The 21,550-nt window shown below is 43.9% G+C and overlaps 1 protein-coding gene, 2 long non-coding RNA genes and 1 pseudogene across 52 annotated transcripts in view; 2 read left to right on the top strand and 2 right to left on the bottom strand.

The window, feature by feature from the left end:
• Positions 1-1,837: 1,837 nt before the first annotated feature.
• Positions 1,838-21,550, bottom strand: part of LOC127925355 (uncharacterized) — a 30,740-nt gene continuing 11,027 nt past the window's right edge. For 2 of the 48 annotated variants that reach the window (XR_008120596.1, XR_008120597.1), the window contains exons 2-6: positions 17,718-17,877; positions 17,591-17,686; positions 17,506-17,537; positions 2,424-2,519; positions 1,853-2,155 (exon numbers count right to left, since the gene is read on the bottom strand). This is a non-coding gene — a long non-coding RNA (uncharacterized LOC127925355). The other 46 variants (XR_008120640.1, XR_008120636.1, XR_008120598.1 and 43 more) reach the window with 46 other exon arrangements.
• LOC127925354 (lipopolysaccharide-induced tumor necrosis factor-alpha factor homolog) lies at positions 2,414-11,066 on the top strand (annotated as a pseudogene).
• The window catches only part of LOC127925353 (lipopolysaccharide-induced tumor necrosis factor-alpha factor homolog), a 38,867-nt gene continuing 25,316 nt past the window's right edge, over positions 8,000-21,550 (top strand). The window contains exon 1 of one of the 3 annotated variants that reach the window (XM_052510253.1): positions 8,000-8,124. The gene's annotated coding sequence lies outside the window, so the exon portion shown is untranslated. Of the gene's footprint in view, positions 8,125-21,122; positions 21,461-21,550 lie in introns of those variants that run through there. The other 2 variants (XM_052510252.1, XM_052510254.1) reach the window with 2 other exon arrangements.
• LOC118382889 (uncharacterized) lies at positions 11,369-15,191 on the bottom strand. Its single transcript, XR_008120645.1, has 3 exons — positions 15,046-15,191; positions 13,966-14,038; positions 11,369-13,724 (listed from the first exon to the last, which is right to left on the bottom strand). It is a non-coding gene; the product is annotated as an uncharacterized LOC118382889 (long non-coding RNA).

Here is a 21,550-nt window from a genome sequence, read left to right as displayed (position 1 = left end):
AGCTGGCCACTCTCCTTATAATGGAACGTCCCATCAGCGAGTTGATTTTTTGGTTTATGTACGTTCTGTTCCTGCACGTTATAGCGTAGTTCTTTTTAACGTTAATACTTTATAGGACAGTTCGTTTTTCAAGTCATTTAGCCCTTGGTATATTTTAAAGCACTTTGGTTTATTTGCTTGTCGTATTTTGTATCATCCCAGTTTTGATAAATAAACCCCCTTGTTGTTTAATTGTGACACTCACTTGATTTGATTGACAGCCTGACTCAGCGTTCTCTTCAACAGAGCCTGGATGCTCCTGATTAACTCCACCTCCTGCGGTACACAAACACAACCATCACCTTATTTTCAGATTGGTTTCTAGTGAAATAACGTCTAGGCAACATTTAGTAATGATACAAGTATTTAGGTGAACTAGAGCAAAGACAAGTCTATGTTATTTTTGTATCATCAGCAGCTCCTCCGCTACGCGGTCGCAATTCCCGACAGGTTAGGTTATCCGTGGCGATGGCGAACGGGATCTCAGTGGCGTCCAGCGCCTTCAACAGCCTCCTCTTCTGCCCCAGGAGGAGGTCTGTCTCGGCCACCAGCTTCTCGATGTGCCGCTGCAGCTCCGACTTCCAGAAGTGGATATGCTGCAGTCTCTCTCCCAGGTGCCGCGTCCCCTCAGCTTGGGTGCAGAGTCCCCGGCCTCGGTCTCTTGATACAGTGTTTTGGACTCATGGCGAATCCTCTTTGCGTTGTTTCAGTCTGTAACCACCTGGTGAAGGGTAGAGAAATGCTTGAAGTGCCATTCCTCCGGCTGCCATTCCTCTGAACGGTACCCGCAGTAGCCAAGCCGGAGGAGGGATACAAGTGTATGTGGGGGGAGGCCACTCTAAAGTGTGCAATGCCACAGATGTCTCAAGTTGAGGAGCATGCAATTGGCATGCTGACTGAAGGAATGTTCACCAGAGCTGTTGCCAGAGAATTTAATGTTAATTTCTCCACCATAAGCCACCTCCAACATTGTTTTAGACAATATGGCAGAATGTTGAATAACCAGACCAGACCAGGACCTCCACACTGGGTTCTTCACCAGGATCGTCTGAGACCAGCCACCCAGACAGCTGATGAAACGGAGGACTATTTCTGTCTGTAATAAAGCCCTTTTGTGGGGGAACAAATCATTCTGATTGGCTGGGTCTGGCTCCCAAGTAGGTGGTCCTATGCTCTTCCAGGCCCGTCTATGGCTGCGCCCCTGCCCAGTCATATGAAGTCCATAGATTAGAGCCGAATACATTTATTTCAATTGACTGATTTACTGACTGATTTCCTGTAACTCAGTAAAACTGTTGAAATTGTTGCATGTTACGTTTATATTTTTCTTCAGTATACATTCTCAGGAAACAACGAATGATGGATGGATGAACACACACTTTTCTAAAATGTATTCACCTGAAAATAGGCCTATGTTAGGTGTTCTAATGACCTTTTTTAACACCAATGGACCAATGTTAGTAAAGTAATGACTGTCTGGTCTGCGTTACGTTCTAATAGTCTAACTGAAAGTTACTCATCTCACCAACAACCACAGCAATGTTGATAATCGGGAACAATAACACATTACCGTTTAACACTGTGACTTACCACAGCCACTATTTCCCTTCTCTCTCTCTCACACACACACAACATATTCACACCCCTCCACCTCTTCACTTTAAAACCCTTTAGTGAGTCAGAGGTCTCTGGTCTATTGATGGGAATCAGTCTTCAGGCCTGTGTCCCAAATGACACCATGCTCCCTAGATACGGTAGTGCACTACATTTGACCAGGGCTCAATGTCATTTGGGAAATGCCCCTGGTGTGAGTGGAATTTCCTGTTTGAATAGGTTTTTACCTCATCTGCCTCACTCCTCCCCTCTGTGTGTGCGCTCGTTCTCACTCTATTTCCTACCTGGTTCACTTTCTCACTGTCTGTCTGGAGTAGCAGCTCTATTCTTTAGCTCCACACAGTCGTCTCCTCCAGGACTCCAGTCCACAGTACCTCGTCTCCTCCAGGGCTCCAGTCCACAGTACCTCGTCTCCTCCAGGACTCCAGTCCACAGTACCTCGTCTCCTCCAGGACTCCAGTCCACAGTACCTCGTCTCCTCCAGGACTCCAGTCCACAGTACCTCGTCTCCTCCAGGAGTCCACAGTACCTCGTCTCCTCAGGACTCCAGTCCACAGTACCTCGTCTCCTCCAGGACTCCAGTCCACAGTACCTCGTCTCCTCTCCAGTCAGGACTCCAGTCCACAGTACCTCCTCCAGGACTCTCCACAGTCCTCGTCTCCTCAGGACTCCAGTCCACAGTCCTCGTCTCCTCCCAGGACTCCAGTCCACAGTACCTCGTCTCCTCCAGGACTCCAGTCCACAGTACCTCGGACTCCAGTCCACAGTACCTCGTCTCCTCCAGGACTCCAGTCCACAGTACCTCGTCTCCTCCAGGACTCCAGTCCACAGTACCTCGTCTCCTCCAGGACTCCAGTCCACAATACCTCGTCTCCTCCAGGACTCCAAAAAGGTAAGGGGCTGTTGCTCTGCTCGTGGCTGGGAAAGGGTGCTCTGAGTTGGGGGGTTTCAGAGTGCTTCTTTGCAGGATATAATAAAATATGAAAGAGTTGTGTGTATGACTAGGAATATCTGTGTTTGTTTTGTGTGTGTTGCTACGTGAGAAAGAAAAGACTTGTTAGAAGAGGGGTGTTTTTAAATCAGTTTAGAGAAAACACAGCACCAGTCACCCTACCTTCTAACTCTGTCTTGGTGCCTAATGTTTGACAGCTCTGTTAGATGTGTACACACAGACAGCTCTGTTAGATGTGTACACACAGACAGCTCTGTTAGATGTGTACACACAGACAGCTCTGTTAGATGTGTACACACAGACAGCTCTGTTAGATGTATACACACAGACAGCTCTGTTAGATGTGTACACACAGACAGCTCTGTTAGATGTGTACACACAGACAGCTCTGTTAGATGTGTACACACAGACAGTTCTGTTAGATGTGTACACACAGACAGCTCTGTTAGATGTGTACACACAGACAGCTCTGTTAGATGTGTACACACAGACAGCTCTGTTAGATGTGTACACACAGACAGCTCTGTTAGATGTGTACACACAGACAGCTCTGAAAATGTACTACACATCAGTGAATTTGATAGCCAACCAAACCATGATATCATTAATGGGGAAAGTCCAGACAGTTCTGTTAGATGTGTAAGGAAATTAAACAAATCTGTTAAAATGTTTAACTGACAGACAGCTCTGTGAGATGTGGTTCCACAGACAATCTGTAAATGGGTATAGTAAAGACAGAGGTCACAATGAAAACTGTATCCTTCAGTTCAGTGAATTTGATAAAATCTATATTCAATGATTCTCAATAAATGGAGGAGGAAAGTCCAGCTGTTCCTGAATGGGATGTTTTAAATTAAAATAAACCTTGTGAAAATGTTTACTACTGACCAGGGTGGGTAGAGTTATGGTTCCTGCCAATGGTAAATGGGTATAGGGTAAATCAGGTTTGGGGTCAATGCGGGTAGATCCTTCAGTTCAGGAAGTAATCTGAAAAAATCTATATTCAATGACTTCTCAATAAATGGAGTAGGAGAAGCTACTTATTTAAGGGTTCCTGAATAGGGTGTCTTTAATTCTAATTAACCTACTGTTGACCAGGGCCCATAGGGTAGAGTACTACTGTTGACCAGGGCCCATAGGGTAGTGTACTACAGTTGACCAGGGCCCATAGGGTAGAGTACTACTGTTGACCAGGGCCCATAGGGTAGAGTACTACTGTTGACCAGGGCCCATAGGGTAGAATACTACTGTTGACCAAGGCCCATAGGGTAGGACCAGGGCCCATAGGGTAGAATACTACTGTTGACCAGGGCCCATAGGGTAGAGTACTACTGTTGACCAGGGCCCATAGGGTAGTGTACTACAGTTGACCAGGGCCCATAGGGTAGTGTACTACTGTTGACCAGGGCCCATAGGGTAGTGTAGGGTAGTGTACTACTGTAGACCAGGGCCCATAGGGTGAGTACTACTGTTGACCAGGGCCCATAGGGTAGTGTACTACAGTTGACCAGGGCCCATAGGCTAGTGTACTACTGTTGACCAGGGCCCATAGGGTAGTGTAGGGTAGTGTACCTGTACAGGGCCCATAGGGTAGTGTACTACTGTTGACCAGGGCCCATAGGGTAGTGTACTACTGTTGACCAGGGCCCATAGGGTAGTGTACTACTGTCGACCAGGGCCCATAGGGTAGTGTACTACTGTCGACCAGGGCCCATAGGGTAGTGTACTACTGTTGACCAGGGCCCATAGGCTAGTGTACTACTGTTGACCAGGGCCCTTAGGGTAGTGTACTACTGTCGACCAGGGCCCATAGGGTAGTGTACTACTGTCGACCAGGGCCCATAGGACTCCAGTTAAAAGTAGTGAACGATACAATTATGTCCCCCCCCCCACTTCTAAAACCAAAGTTGCGCCCCTGGTTTTAACAGTGATCAAGTAGACTACTATTTGATCATAATGTAGGACTACCAGAGGGGCCTACCATCAAAAACAATGGGGAAAATGCATCCCATAATATTTTAACATGGAAATAGCTGTTCTATCATTCAACCTACAGTAGCAGCCAATGTGTGGTGTTCAATGTTGGCTACATTCTATGAGACGTTTGAAAAAAAACATTCAGGGCTTGTTGACATGAACCTGTTTATCCACTTGTCCTTCAGACAAGGAAGCGACTGAAAATGTTGTTGAGTTGTTTGATGCAAGAAACCATTTTATTCCCATACCATTATTACAGAAAATCTGACAAATACAACACTGACCCTTTAACACAAAAAAGCTCTTTACCTGAATCACTTTTCAAAGAAGTCTAGAAATGCACACGTGTTGTGTCTTGTAGGAAACAAACACTCCTCCATTGAGGATTACAACTGATCTATAACTGGGCTAATAACTCACTAACTAGCAAAGGATATGAACAAATGGGCACACGTGGCTACATGCAGCTCTCACTTTGATCTCAAAACAAGCTCATCTACTCACGACCGCTGATTCTGTAAAGACAGGCACGTTCAAACAGTGTTGCCAACTCCTCAATAAGGAAAGTAACTATTGGCTGTCCTAAAAGTCGCTAGAAATCTCTAAATGACTATTGCCTGTCCTAAAAGTTGCTAGAAATCGCTAAATGACTATTGGCTGTCCTAAAAGTCGCTAGAAATCGCTAAATGACTATTGGCTGTCCTAAAAGTCACTAGAAATCGCTAAATGACTATTGGCTGTCCTAAAAGTCGCTAGAAATCGCTAAATGACGTCTTTGCATAATTGGCCATGTAATTGTGATGGACGCTGTAGGAGAGAGGAATAAAGTTGTGGGAGAGACAAAATGCAAGTAAAAAAACATTCTTTTTTTTATGTCACAATTCCAACCCTCCTTTACCCGGGCTTGGGACCGGCAAAAGTGAACCAAAAGACTCTGGCGGAGTTACTAAGTTTTTTGTTTATTTGTTTATTTTTTTGTTATTTAGTTTATTTAATTTAAGAATGATGGAGGCCACTGTGTTCTTGGGGACCTTCAATGCTGCATATTTTTGGTACCCTTCCCCAGATCTGTGCCTCGACACAATCCTGTCTCGGAGCTCTACGGACAATTCCTTCGTCCTCATGGCTTGGTTTTGCTGTGACATGCACTGTCAACTGTGAAACCTTATTTAGACAGGTGTGTGCCTTTCCAAACCATGTCCAATCAATTGAATTTACCACAGGTGAACTCCAAGTTGTAGAAACATTTCAAAGATGATCAATGGAAACAGGATACACCTGAGCTCAATTTAGAGTAAATTTCATAGCAAAGGGTCTGAATACTTATGTAAATAAGGTATTTCTGTTTTGTAAACATTTGCAAACATTTTTAAGAACCTGTTTTTGCTTTGTCATTATGGGGTATTGTGATGTCATTATGGGGTATTGTGATGTCATTATGTTGTATTGTGTGTAGATTTCAGAGGATTTTTTATTTATTTAATCCATTTTAGAATAAGGCTGTAACTTAAATAAATGTGGAAAAAGTCAAGGGGTCTGAATACTTCCCGAATACACTGTATGTACAGCACTGTAGTATAATCTATGCATTTCCTTATAATAGTTTGTTTTTAACGACTGACTGTGCTGTGTATTATAACTGATTCCAGATGACATACTGCATGCACTGTGTATTATAGCTGATTCCAGATGACATATTGTACTGTGTATTACAGCTGATTCCAGATGACATACTGTACTGTGTATTATAGCTGATTCCAGATGACATATTGTACTGTGTATTATAGCTGATTCCAGATGACATACTGCATGCACTGTGTATTATAGCTGATTCCAGATGACATACTGTACTGTGTAATACAGCTGATTCCAGATGACATACTGTACTGTGTGTATTATAACTGATTCCAGATGACATACTGCACTGTGTATTATAGCTGATTCCAGATGACATATTGTACTGTGTAATACAGCTGATTCCAGATGACATACTGTACTGTGTATTATAGCTGATTCCAGATGACATACTGTACTGTGTATTATAGCTGATTCCAGATGACATACTGTACTGCTGATTCCAGATGACATACTGTACTGTGTATTATAGCTGATTCCAGATGACATACTGTACTGTGTATTATAGCTGATTCCAGATGACATACTGTACTGTGTATTATAACTGATTCCAGATGACATACTGTACTGTGCATTATAGCTGATTCCAGATGACATACTGTACTGTGTATTATAGCTGATTCCAGATGACATACTGTACTGTGTATTATAGCTGATTCAGATGACATGTACTGTGTATTATAGCTGTGATGACATACTGTATGTGTATTATAGCTGATTCCAGATGACATACTGTACTGTGTATTATAGCTGATTCCAGATGACATACTGTACTGTGTATTATAGCTCATTCCAGATGAGATGACTCATTCCAGATTGTACTGTGTATTATAGCTGATTCCAGATGACATACTGTATGACATAGCTGATTCCAGATGACATACTGTACTGTTTATAGCTGATTCCAGATGACATACTGTACTGTGTTTGCCTGTGACTGACTAGTGTCTCAACACTATCTGAGGGGTCCATAATATGGCTTGGAACCTTTACTGCAGTGAGTTCAAAGTATACACCTCACACACATGGTTATGGGCTTATAAAAGAAGACACCTGTACCATGTCAGGTATAGAGTTGAAACGTATTCAGTTCTGAGTTTGCATCCCAATATTACACTTTATATACATCACAGAAGACTGAAACATAACAAAACTGTTTGACATAGAAACACTGGATTTTTGTCGCAAAAAAAAAAAGATTTTTTTTACAAATGATACAATTATGTAAAATATGAAAAACATTCCACCCATGCTTCTGGACATTACCTGCAGGAAAGGGCTATGAGGTCACAGAGGGCGCTTCTGGACATTGACTGCAGGAAAGGGCCAAGGTCACAGAGGGCGCTTCTGGACATGACTGGGCAAGGGCCATGAGGTCACAAAGGGCGCTTCTGGACATTGACTGCAGGAAAGGGCATGAGGTCACAGAGGGCACTTCTGGACATTGACTGCAGGAAAAGGCGGCCTCTGTATTTTGTATTGTTAACTGATGTGTCATTGTGGATTGACACTTAAAAGTTTTCTATCTAACTCTAACTGTTAATCATTCACCAGTAACATAGACCAGAGTTATTCTGATAGATTTAGTGGGTGTGTGGCATTCATTAGTTGTGGTGTTGTTATAGACCTGTACTATTCAGAGGCTACAGGCCGTCTTTGTCCAATGAAATGTCACCAATCTAGTTATTTGTCCTAAAGAAATGTCACCAAACCTGTCAGGTTGAATACAGGGTGTGTCAATGTTATAGGCAACAGCTTGAACAAGGTGTGTGTGTGTGAAAGAAGATAGGTGAGAGAGATAGATCATGTACTGTGTATTATAGCTGATTCCAGATGACATACTGTACTGTGTAATACAGCTGATTCCAGATTACATACTGTACTGTGTATTATAGGGGGGAGAGAAGGTGAGGGGCAGAGACATATGTTTTCTAAATGTGTTATTTTCATAAGGTGTGCTCAATGTGTTTGTGCTCACTGTCTTCCACTCTCTCTCTCTCTCAACCCCACCCCAGACAGTATGGAGAAGAGCCAGTATGGACCCCCGCAGGACGTGTCGGCTACCCCTACACCGGCTTCCCAGCGGGCTACCAGGGAAGTGGGGGGAACAGCCTACCCCCTCAGCCTGGCTTCCAGGGAGGTAAGATATCAGACCTACACTGATACTGTTCGGGACGGTTAAAGCCGACACTCATAGAAAATAAGGTGATGTGGAGAACTTGAAAGGGTTCTACGGCTATCCCCATAGGAGAACCCTCTGAAGAGCTTTTCAGACCAGGACTAGGTATCATCTGTGTTCAACAAACCAGACCTTATTCTTTATGTATTATGTATATTAAACATTTTCCTGGACAGCAACTCCCTTCAAAGTGTTTTCATTAAGCATTTTGGAAGTGTGTGTTATGATAGCCATAGATGTCATGAACATCATTGTTAAGGGCTGGCCAACCACTCTGTATCCCTGGGTTTGTGCTCCCATAACGCTGGCCAACCACTCTGTATCCCTGGGTTGGTGTCCCCATAATGCTGGCCAACCACTCTGTATCCCTGGGTTGGTGTCCCCATAACGCTGGCCAACCACTCTGTATCCCTGGGTTTGTGTTCCCATAATGCTGGCCAACCACTCTGTATCCCTGTGTCCCCATAATGCTGGCCAACCACTCTGTATCTCTGTGTCCCCATAATGCTGGCCAACCACTCTGTATCCCTGGGTTTGTGTTCCCATAATGCTGGCCAACCACTCTGTATCCCTGGGTTTGTGTTCCCATAATGCTGGCCAACCACTCTGTATCTCTGTGTCCCCATAATGCTGGCCAACCACTCTGTATCCCTGGGTTTGTGTTCCCATAATGCTGGCCAACCACTCTGTATCCCTGGGTTTGTGTTCCCATAATGCTGGCCAACCACTCTGTATCTCTGTGTCCCCATAATGCTGGCCAACCACTCTGTATCCCTGGGTTTGTGTTCCCATAATGCTGGCCAACCACTCTGTATCCCTGGGTTTGTGTTCCCATAATGCTGGCCAACCACTCTGTATCCCTGGGTTTGTGTTAATGCTGGCCAACCACTCTGTATCCCTGGGTTTGTGTTAATGCTGGCCAACCAATCTGTATCCCTGGGTTTGTGTTAATGCTGGCCAACCACTCTGTATCCCTGGGTTTGTGTTAATGCTGGCCAACCACTCTGTATCCCTGGGTTTGTGTTAATGCTGGCCAACCACTCTGTATCCCTGGGTTTGTGTTAATGCTGGCCAACCACTCTGTATCCCTGGGTTTGTGTTCCCATAATGCTGGCCAACCACTCTGTATCCCTGGGTTTGTGTTCCCATAATGCTGGCCAACCACTGTATCCCTGGGTTTGTGTTCCCATAATGCTGGCCAACCACTCTGTATCCCTGGGTTTGTGTTCCCATAATGCTGGCCAACCACTCTGTATCCCTGGGTTTGTGATAAATGACAGTGTATTGATGTATTTATTTATCCCTTATTGATCAGGTCCCCAACCCGGCATGTACCCACCACCTCCCCAACCCGGCATGTACCCACCACCTCCCCAACCCGGCACGGGCATGGCACAACCTACAAATGCCCCCGGCAGTGAGTCACACACACACACTGAAGAAAACTCCTAACTCTCTGACCAAACTACCTCAATCGGTTCCTTATTTTATTATTCACAGTACACCGTGGAAAACGAGAACCAAATAGTAGTCACACAAGGTATTGGCTGGATATCCTGGTCATAGCAACACCCAGCCTTAGCAACCCTTCTAATCCTCTACCCTCTGAGGGGGCGGGAAATATAGAACAAAGAACCCAATTTTTGGGGGACCTAATTGGTTTTGTCCAGTTCTATCCCGTTCTAACCAGTATTCTCCTCCCCCTGCAGTAACCCAGGTGGTGGTTCTGACCAGTTCTATCTGGTTCTAACCAGTATTCTCCTCTCCCTACAGTAACCCAGGTGGTGATACAGCAGCCGCTGCTAAGAGACGTACCCGGCCAGATGATGTGTCCCCACTGTCAGGTCCCGGTTCTGACAGAGACCACACACACCACTGGACTGCTCACCTGGCTCATCTTTGGAGTCCTCTGCTGCTTCCTGTGAGTTATACAAGCACACACACCATATGCAGACATGTGGCAAACAGTTTTTTCTCTCAAACACACATACACTGTAGAGATGGATACACACACTGAATCCCTTCTCTCTCTCTAGGTGCTGGCCATGCTCTTGGATTCCATTCTGTGTTGACTCCTGTAAGGATGTAGAACACCGCTGCCCCAACTGCAAGAGAGTGATCCACATCCACAAACGCGAATAGACCAAGATGAGACGCATGCCACAAAGTGATCCACATACACAAACACATGTGACTAGACCAAGATGAGAAACCTGCCACAAATTGATCCACAACTAGCCCCGGCCCACAGACACTGCTGCCACAAAGTGATCTATACTTTTATGAATCCATTCCAATACACCACAAGTCTACACCACTACACAACTGGTCTACAACTCTACACCACTAGGTCAAGAACACTTTTAGTACCAGAGTAATGGTGACTCATATTTCCAACCATAACACACACGCTTGTGAACAATAGTCTGACTGTGGCTGAAATGACTACTGGAAGACCAGCTTAACATTGACTAGTGTCAGTGTGTAACAAGCTAAGGCCACTTCTAGCAGACTCTTTACACTGATTGTAATATATGTTTTCTTTCATTCTGTGAATCTTCATGTTAGACAGAAAGTAGGATTCTATTTGTATTGACGTTGGTATTGATTGGTTGTTGGGTTTTTTAAAGGGACAGTCCACAGTTGAATCAATAAAAAAGCTGAACCCTGCCTCTGTTTTTGTAAAAAGCTGTGGGATGGGTCTGGAGAAGTGTAACCGCTCTAAGACAGAGCTATGCATGCACTGACTGACCGTCCAAAAGTATATCTTTATCAATGTTTTGGGCTATACAGTGCTATTTTTACATTTACAAACATTGGAGCAAAACAAGCTGATATTTTGGGTTCTGATGGGTGATAGAGGAATTCTAAATTCCTTTATGTTTTATTGCCAAAACCAATTCGCACTCATTTCTAATTCATTAATGAATTGTAAGTTCATTAATTATGCATGAAGTAGATTGAGACCAGTCTTAAAAGCCAAAAGTAACAGCGTTTATTACAAGAGAGTACTAAATGCTTACACACATTTCCACAGGTTATAAACTGAAAATGACATCATCAGTTTCCCACCCTCTCTCCGATTCTCACAAGAGCCCATTGTTTATTAGGTCTGGTACAATCTTCCTGCTCCTCCCATAAAACTACATTCCAACCACTAGCATCTCTCCACTAATGGAATCCAACCAAAACATTCTTATCTGTCTGAAAAGCTATCTCATCCCTCCCCCTTAAACTTCCCAAGAGGCACAGACAATGAATTATTTCTGCTTACATTTTCAGTAACAGCTTAACCAATAACTTTTACTTTTCATACCATAACATAATAGTATTAGAATAAATGGTTCTAATCAATAATGTATACATAATTAATCATTTCAACCATAATCTCCTCTAACAATGGGGTACAACAGTTGAACTAAGCACAAGTTATATTAACTGCGGATTGCCCCTTTTACTGATGAACAATAATTGTTTTAAAAGTCAATAATAACGGACTTTTGAGACAATAGTGGCCCTTTTTTCCAGAAACACACACTAATATTTTTTTCTAAAACGTATTCACCTGAAAAAAGGCCTGTGTGAGGTGTGTTAACGCTTCTTTATAGCAATAGACAAGTGTGTAGTTGTGGCTTATAGGGTGTCTAATTGTTCTAAATGTTTTCAAAATGGGTGAGAGTCTGTTTTGTTTTTGTACAGACACCACTCCTACCTAAACAGCACCCTCACCCGCAAAGTAGAAATCAAAGGAAGAGAAACTGGAAATTGAATAACTGCAGTTGACATAGCTAAGTAAATTCAAGAATACTCTTATTGCAATGTGGATGGCTCTTAAAAGAGCCTTTGGTTGTGCATAGTGTAGTCTATGGTGTTGCCAAGGAACAGCATCCTTTGCGAAGAAGTAGGAGGTGAAGGTCTCCTGCACAGATTGCCTACTGTGCTGCGTTGTTGGCCCCCATCCTGGCAACATCCTGCAGAGCAGCAGACCTCTCCTCTGGCACACGGCGGAGCGCTGCATGTCCCCTCCTGTTCATCATCATGAAGTTATGCAGGACACAGGTAGTCTTCACAGATGCCTGAAATCCCCACGAGACAGTGTCGTGGAAGATTCAGAATTTGTTGGTAACATATGTAAGATGTTTTATCAAATGTGTGTAAGTTACTTCTCATCAGAATGGTATTTTTGTATAATACTGTGGCGAGGTTGCAGTTATCTGTTCTATGTCAAGACTAAGTTGCATGGGTCGCGGAGAGGGGAGAGGTCAAAGTGTCATCATGTGTAAACATATATTTTACTCCTACCTTTCCCAGTGGGGAAAGGAGGGTGGCAGTGTCTGGAATCATTCTATGCTCCCTCTAATGTTGTTTCTATCTTAACCTATAGCCTCATTCTCCTCTCTGTGAGCTTGTCCAGGATTGGTTGTATTTAGGGTTGGTTGTATCTAAATGACAATTTGATATATGCCTAGTTAAATAAAGGTAAAATAAAATAAAATCAACAGGCATATATCAAATGACAATTTGATATATGCCTAGTTAAATAAAGGTAAAATAAAATAAAATCAACAGGCATATATCAAATTGTCATTTAGATACAACCAACCCTAAATACAACCAATCCTGGACAAGCTCACAGAGAGGAGAATGAGACTATAGGTTAAGATAGAAACAACATTAGAGGGAGCATAGAATGATTCCAGACACTGCCACCCTCCTTTCCCCACTGGGAAAGGTAGGGAGTAACCCACCGTTCCTAGGCCGTCATTGAAAATAAGAATTTGTTCTTAACTGACTTGCCTAGTTAAATAAAGGTAAAATAAAATAAAATCAACAGGCATATATCAAATGAGACTGCCTGTTTAGGGGCAGAATGACAGATTTGTACCTTGTCAGCTCAGGGATTTGAACTTGCAACCTTCCGGTTACTAGCCCAACGCTCTAACCACTAGGCTACCCTGCCGCCCCAGGATTGGTTTATGGTTCTGGGGTTTGAGAAAGGAGACAAAGCTGAACGATTTATTATGTCTATGCTGTCTGACTATGTGTGTTCTTTGCTATTAAAGGATCTCAGTTGTATTGTAAGGGGGCTTTCAGAGAATTCATTGAGGGACACTGAATTTATCTGAGAGTCACAGGATTGTGATAGAGCTCATATAATTAAAGACGGACTTTTATAACTAACTCTGACTTGTGTGTGTGGTTTGCTCCCATGATTTGGTAAATAGAGGAAATTTCCACGACAACAGTCCCAGATGGCCCTGGTCACCCAACTGTGCAGTGCCCTACACAGTGACAATCGTTTTGAAGAAATTTCAAGTTGCAAGGCATCTGTAGGAATATGGAAGATAATGTCATTAGACTTTTACATCACCAGGTCATTGTGGATTAGTATAAAGTATAATATATCTTATAAACAAACAAACATAACATTGGATAGATGCATGTGAGACAGCAGGATCATATCAAGGATAGCATCACAAATGAATACATAAATACTACTTGAAGCTTGATGATGACTTGATCATTTGAATCAGCTGAGTGGCACTAAGGCAAAAATTAAAATGTTTACCCCTTTGAGACCCCAGGAACAGGACTGGGACCCATTGCTCTTCATCTGCAGGCAGGGTTTCACAGCTCTGTATCTGAGGACAGAAAACAGACTTCATTATACTAAACTTAGACCACACTGAATATTATGTTACGATTCTCTCCGTCCTCACTTCTTACTATGGAGTGGAACTACACAACAGTACCTGCCCTATCCAGAATAGCCGACTCTACCTTCTGACAGTTGGAGCAGCTATCCTTTCACTCTCTTCCATGACTGTTAGCTAGCTACCTACAAATGCATTTGGAGTTTGTTCTACAATTACATCTAGATAGCTAGTCATTATGAAGTTAGGTAACTGGTGATATTTAATTCAGTTAGCTAGCTATGCAGTATGTAAAGTTTGTTAGATAGCTAGCTACGTTAGCAGCTCAGTTGGGTTAACTTGCACTGTAGCTAGTTAGCTGATAATTCATCAACTGCATTAAAATGCTTATACTAACCTTACTATTTGTTAAGTAAATTGACTGTAGTATGCTTATTGGTCATAGTATGGGTATAGTTAGTCTACCACAAGTTCCCGCACTTCATTCACCAAAATACAAAGTATACAAGCAGTGAACAACATTTCCGTTCTTTCATGGCCCATAAATGCAGTTCTTCAGAAAATAGGCTCCAACGTTTTCAGATTTGAACAAAATGGCGGAAAATATGCGGAGCGATCGGTAACGATGCTTCGAGGGTGACTGTTGTTGATGTGTGCAGAGGGTCCCTGGTTCGCGCCCGGGTATGGGCGAGGGGACGGTCTAAAGTTATACTGTTACACAAGTGTACAGGCCATAACAAATATCATTTTAATTATGCACGTTTTTACTCAGTTTGCACTATACACATAATATAAATGACGACGAGACACACAACTTTTGTTTCTTATATCCCATACGTAACTGTATTGCAGAAATACAGTTTGGCATTTGCTATCATTGTTTTCTATGTTGCGTGCACGCTTCATAGTTTACGTGGTAACACTACTCATTGTTATAATTTAACCATTATCATTCTCAAGTAAATAGTCACAGTTCAAAGTAATGTCTTGTTTACCTCTATTCCTCAGCAGTGATGGATGCCACGGTGTGCTGATTAAGGAGGTCCGACCTGAATCCCAGGGTTAAAATACGGTTCCGGAAGGGAGTTGGGAAATGTCCACCCTCTGTTCACCCCAGTGGAACTCTTTTTCCCTTTGACGAGTTTAAAATAGCGAAGTACAGTTATACATTGATATTGTATACTGTTATTGATAAAATAATGCTTATATTTAACGTTATCATTATTGTAGAAATGTAAAACTTGACGGTTTGCAGACTTGCCTTGGAGCTGGCCACTCTCCTTATAATGGAACGTCCCATCAGCGAGTTGATTTTTGGTTTATGTACGTTCTGTTCCTGCACGTTATAGCGTAGTTCTTTTTAACGTTAATACTTTATAGGACAGTTCGTTTTTCAAGTCATTTAGCCCTTGGTATATTTTAAAGCACTTTGGTTTATTTGCTTGTCGTATTTTGTATCATCCCAGTTTTGATAAATAAACCCCTTATTGTTTAATTGTGACACTCACTTGATTTGATTGACAGCCTGACTCAGCGTTCTCTTCAACAGAGCCTGGATGCTCCTGATCAACTCCACCTCCTGCGGTACACAAACACAACCATCACCTTATTTTCAGATTGGTTTCTAGTGAAATAATGTATAGGCAACATTTAATAATGATACAAGTATTTAGGTGAACTAGAGCAAAGACAAGTCTATGTTATTTTTGTATCATCAGCAGCTCCTCCGCTACGCGGTCGCAATTCCCGACAGGTTAGGTTATCCGTGGCGATGGCGAACGGGATCTCAGTGGCGTCCAGCGCCTTCAACAGCCTCCTCTTCTGCCCCAGGAGGAGGTCTGTCTCGGCCACCAGCTTCTCGATGTGCCGCTGCAGCTCCGACTTCCAGAAGTGGATATGCTGCAGTCTCTCTCCCAGGTGCCGCGTCCCCTCAGCTTGGGTGCGCAGAGTCCCGGCCTCGGTCTCCGTATCCAGTGTTTTGGACTCCTTTGGCGAATCCTCTTTGCGTTGTTTCAGTCTGTAACCACCTGGTGAAGGGTAGAGAAATGCTTGAAGTGCCATTCCTCCGGGCTGCCATTCCTCTGAACGGTACCACGCAGTAGCCAAGCCGGAGGAGGGATACAAGTGTATGTGGGGGACCACTCTAAAGTGTGCAATGCCACAGATGTCTCAAGTTGAGGGAGCATGCAATTGGCATGCTGACTGAAGGAATGTTCACCAGAGCTGTTGCCAGAGAATTTAATGTTAATTTCTCCACCATAAGCCACCTCCAACATTGTTTTAGACAATATGGCAGAATGTTGAATAACCACACCAGACCAGGACCTCCACATCTGGGTTCTTCACCTGCAGGATCGTCCAGACCAGCCACCCAGACAGCTGATGAAATTGAGGACTCTTTCTGCCTGTAATAAAGCCCTTTTGTGGGGGAACAAATCATTCTGATTGGCTGGGCCTGGCTCCCAAGTAGGTGGTCCTATGCTCTTCCAGGCCCGTCTATGGCTGCGCCCCTGCCCAGTCATATGAAGTCCATAGATTAGAGCCGAATACATTTATTTCAATTGACTGATTTACTGACTGATTTCCTGTAACTCAGTAAAACTGTTGAAATTGTTGCATGTTACGTTTATATTTTTCTTCAGTATACATTCTCAGGAAACAACGAATGGTGGATGGATGAACACACACACTTTTCTAAAATGTATTCACCTGAAAATAGGCCTATGTTAGGTGTTCTAATGACCTTTTTTCCAAACACCAATGGACCAATGTTAGTAAACTAATGACTGTCTGGTCTGCGTTACGTTCTAATAGTCTAACTGAAAGTTACTCATCTCACCAACAACCACAGCAATGTTGATAATCGGGAACAATAACACATTACCGTTTAACACTGTGACTTACCACAGCCACTATTTCCCTTCTCTCTCTCTCACACACACACAACATATTCACACCCCTCCACCTCTTCACTTTAAAACCCTTTAGTGAGTCAGAGGTCTCTGGTCTATTGATGGGAATCAGAGTCTTCAGGCCTGTGTCCCAAATGACACCATGCTCCCTAGATACGGTAGTGCACTACATTTGACCAGGGCTCAATGTCATTTGGGAAATGCCCCTGGTGTGAGTGGAATTTCCTGTTTGAATAGGTTTTTACCTCATCTGCCTCCTCCTCCCCTCCCCTCTGTGTGTGCGCTCGTTCTCACTCTATTTCCTACCTGGTTCACTTTCTCACTGTCTGTCTGGAGTAGCAGCTCTATTCTTTAGCTCCACACAGTCGTCTCCTCCAGGACTCCAGTCCACAGTACCTCGTCTCCTCCAGGGCTCCAGTCCACAGTACCTCGTGTCTCCTCCTCCTCCAGGACTCCAGTCCACAGTACCTCGTCTCCTCCAGGACTCCAGTCCACAGTACCTCCACAGTACCTCGTCTCCTCCAGGGCTCCAGTCCACAGTACCTCGTCTCCTCCAGGACTCCAGTCCACAGTACCTCGTCTCCTCCAGGGCTCCAGTCCACAGTACCAGGACTCCAGTCCACAGTACCTCGTCTCCTCCAGGACTCCAGTCCACAGTACCTCGTCTCCTCCAGGACTCCAGTCCACAGTACCTCGTCTCCTCCAGGACTCCAGTCCACAGTACCTCTCTCCTCCAGGACTCCAGTCCACAGTACCTCGTCTCCTCCAGGACTCCAGTCCACAGTACCTCGTCTCCTCCAGGACTCCAGTCCACAGTACCTCGTCTCCTCCAGGACTCCAGTCCACAGTACCTCGTCTCCTCCAGGACTCCAGTCCACAGTACCTCGTCTCCTCCAGGACTCCAGTCCACAGTACCTCGGGACTCCAGTCCACAGTGCTCTCCAGGACTCCAGTCCACAATACCTCGTGGCCTCCAGGACTCCAAAAGGTAAGGGGCTGTTGCTCTGAGTTGGGAAAGGGTGCTTGAGTTGGGGGGTTTCAGAGTGCTTCTTTGCAGGATATAATAAAATATGAAAGAGTTGTGTGTATGACTAGGAATATCTGTGTTTGTTTTGTGTGTGTTGCTACGTGAGAAAGAAAAGACTTGTTAGAAGAGGGGTGTTTTTAAATCAGTTTAGAGAAAACACAGCACCAGTCACCCTACCTTCTAACTCTGTCTTGGTGCCTAATGTTTGACAGTTTGATGTGTACAGACAGCTCTGTTAGATGTGTACACACAGACAGCTCTGTTAGATGTGTACACACAGACAGCTCTGTTAGATGTGTACAGCTCTGTTAGATGTGTACACACAGACAGCTCTGTTAGATGTGTACACACAGACAGCTCTGTTAGATGTGTACACACAGACAGCTCTGTTAGACACACAGACAGCTAGATGTGTACACACAGACAGCTCTGTTAGATGTGTACACACAGACAGCTCTGTTAGATGTGTACACACAGACAGCTCTGTTAGATGTGTACACACAGACAGCTCTGTTAGATGTGTACACACAGACAGCTCTGTTAGATGTGTACACACAGACAGCTCTGTTAGATGTGTACACACAGACAGCTCTGTTAGATGTATACACACAGACAGCTCTGTTAGATGTGTACACACAGACAGCTCTGTTAGATGTGTACACACAGACAGCTCTGTTAGATGTGTACACACAGACAGCTCTGTTAGATGTGTACACACAGACAGCTCTGTTAGATGTGTACACACAGACAGCTCTGTTAGATGTGTACACACAGACAGCTCTGTTAGATGTGTACACACAGACAGCTCTGTTAGATGTGTACACACAGACAGAGGGGAAAACTGTACTTCACACATCAGTGAATTTGATAGCTAACCAAACCATGATATCATTAATGGGGGAAAGTCCAGCTGTTCTGTGGGATGTTGGATTAAGGAAATTAAAATAAATCCTTGTGAAAATGTTTAACTGACTAGGGTGTGAGAGTTATGGTTCCTGCCAATGGTAAATGGGTATAGTAAAGGTCAGGTTTGGGGTCAATGCGAATTGAGATCCTTCAGTTCAGGAAGTAATCTGAAAAAATCTATATTCAATGACTTCTCAATAAATGGAGGAGGAGAAGCTACTTATTTAAAACGTTCCTGAATTGGGTGTCTTTAATTCTAATTAACCTACTGTTGACCAGGGCCCATAGGGTAGAGTACTACTGTTGACCAGGGCCCATAGGGTAGAGTACTACTGTTGACCAGGGCCCATAGGGTAGAATACCCCAGGGCCCATAGGGTAGAATACTACTGTTGACCAGGGCCCATTAGAGTACTACTGTTGACCAAGGCCCATAGGGTAGTGTACCAGTTGACCAGGACCCATAGGGTAGTGTACTACTGTTGACCAGGGCCCATAGGGTAGTGTAGGGTAGTGTACTACTGTTGACCAGGGCCCATAGGGTAGAGTACTACTGTTGACCAGGGCCCATAGGGTAGTGTACTACAGTTGACCAGGGCCCATAGGGTAGAGTACTACTGTTGACCAGGGCCCATAGGGTAGAGTACTACTGTTGACCAGGGCCCATAGGGTAGAATACTACTGTTGACCAGGGCCCATAGGGTAGAATACTACTGTTGACCAGGGCCCATAGGGTAGAGTACTACTGTTGACCAAGGCCCATAGGGTAGTGTACTACAGTTGACCAGGACCCATAGGGTAGTGTACTACTGTTGACCAGGGCCCATAGGGTAGTGTAGGGTGTGTACTACTGTTGACCAGGGCCCATAGGGTAGAGTACTACTGTTGACCAGGGCCCATAGGGTAGTGTACTACTGACCAGGGCCCATAGGGTAGTGTACCTGTTGAGGGCCCATAGGGTAGTGTAGGGTAGTGTACTACTGTTGACAAGGGCCCATAGGGTACTACTGTTGACCAGGGCCCACCTAGGACCAGGGAGGGCCCTTAGGGTAGTGTACTACTGTCGACCAGGGCCCATAGGGTAGTGTACTACTGTCGACCAGGGCCCATAGGGTAGTGTACTACTGTTGACCAGGGCCCATAGGCTAGTGTACTACTGTTGACCAGGGCCCTTAGGGTAGTGTACTACTGTCGACCAGGGCCCATAGGGTAGTGTACTACTGTCGACCAGGGCCCATAGGACTCCAGTTAAAAGTAGTGAACGATACAATTATGTCCCCCCCCCCACTTCTAAAACCAAAGTTGCGCCCCTGGTTTTAACAGTGATCAAGTAGACTACTATTTGATCATAATGTAGGACTACCAGAGGGGCCTACCATCAAAAACAATGGGGAAAATGCATCCCATAATATTTTAACATGGAAATAGCTGTTCTATCATTCAACCTACAGTAGCAGCCAATGTGTGGTGTTCAATGTTGGCCTACATTCTATGAGACGTTTGAAAAAAACCATTCAGGGCTTGTTGACATGAACCTGTTTATCCACTTGTCCTTCAGACAAGGAAGTGACTGAAAATGTTGTTGAGTTGTTTGATGCAAGAAACCATTTTATTCCCATACCATTATTACAGAAAATCTGACAAATACAACACTGACCCTTTAACACAAAAAAAAGCTCTTTACCTGAATCACTTTTCAAAGAAGTCTAGAAATGCACACGTGTTGTGTCTTGTAGGAAACAAACACTCCTCCATTGAGGATTACAACTGATCTATAACTGGGCTAATAACTCACTAACTAGCAAAGGATATGAACAAATGTGCACACGTGGCTACATGCATCTCTCACTTTGATCTCAAAACAAGCTCATCTACTCACGACCGCTGATTCTGTAAAGACAGGCACGTTCAAACAGTGTTGCCAACTCCTCAATAAGGAAAGTAACTATTGGCTGCTGTCCTAAAAGTCCTAAAAGTCGCTAGAAATCTCTAAATGACTATTGCCTGTCCTAAAAGTTGCTAGAAATCGCTAAATGACTATTGGCTGTCCTAAAAGTCGCTAGAAATCGCTAAATGACTATTGGCTGTCCTAAAAGTCACTAGAAATCGCTAAATGACTATTGGCTGTCCTAAAAGTCGCTAGAAATCGCTAAATGACATCTTTGCATAATTGGCCATGTAATTGTGATGGACGCTGTAGGAGAGAGGAATAAAGTTGTGGGAGAGACAAAATGCAAGTAAAAAAACATTCTTTTTTTTATGTCACAATTCCAACCCTCCTTTACCCGGGCTTGGGACCGGCAAAAGTGAACCAAAAGACTCTGGCGGAGTTACTAAGTTTTTTGTTTATTTGTTTATTTTTTTGTTATTTAGTTTATTTAATTTAAGAATGATGGAGGCCACTGTGTTCTTGGGGACCTTCAATGCTGCATATTTTTTGGTACCCTTCCCCAGATCTGTGCCTCGACACAATCCTGTCTCGGAGCTCTACGGACAATTCCTTCGTCCTCATGGCTTGGTTTTTGCTGTGACATGCACTGTCAACTGTGAAACCTTATTTAGACAGGTGTGTGCCTTTCCAAACCATGTCCAATCAATTGAATTTACCACAGGTGAACTCCAAGTTGTAGAAACATTTCAAAGATGATCAATGGAA

The sequence above is a fragment of the Oncorhynchus keta genome, unplaced genomic scaffold (genome assembly GCF_023373465.1).
Source record: "Oncorhynchus keta strain PuntledgeMale-10-30-2019 unplaced genomic scaffold, Oket_V2 Un_contig_5483_pilon_pilon, whole genome shotgun sequence".
NCBI lineage: Eukaryota > Metazoa > Chordata > Actinopteri > Salmoniformes > Salmonidae > Oncorhynchus > Oncorhynchus keta.
This window is presented reverse-complemented; position numbering and strand designations above follow the sequence as displayed.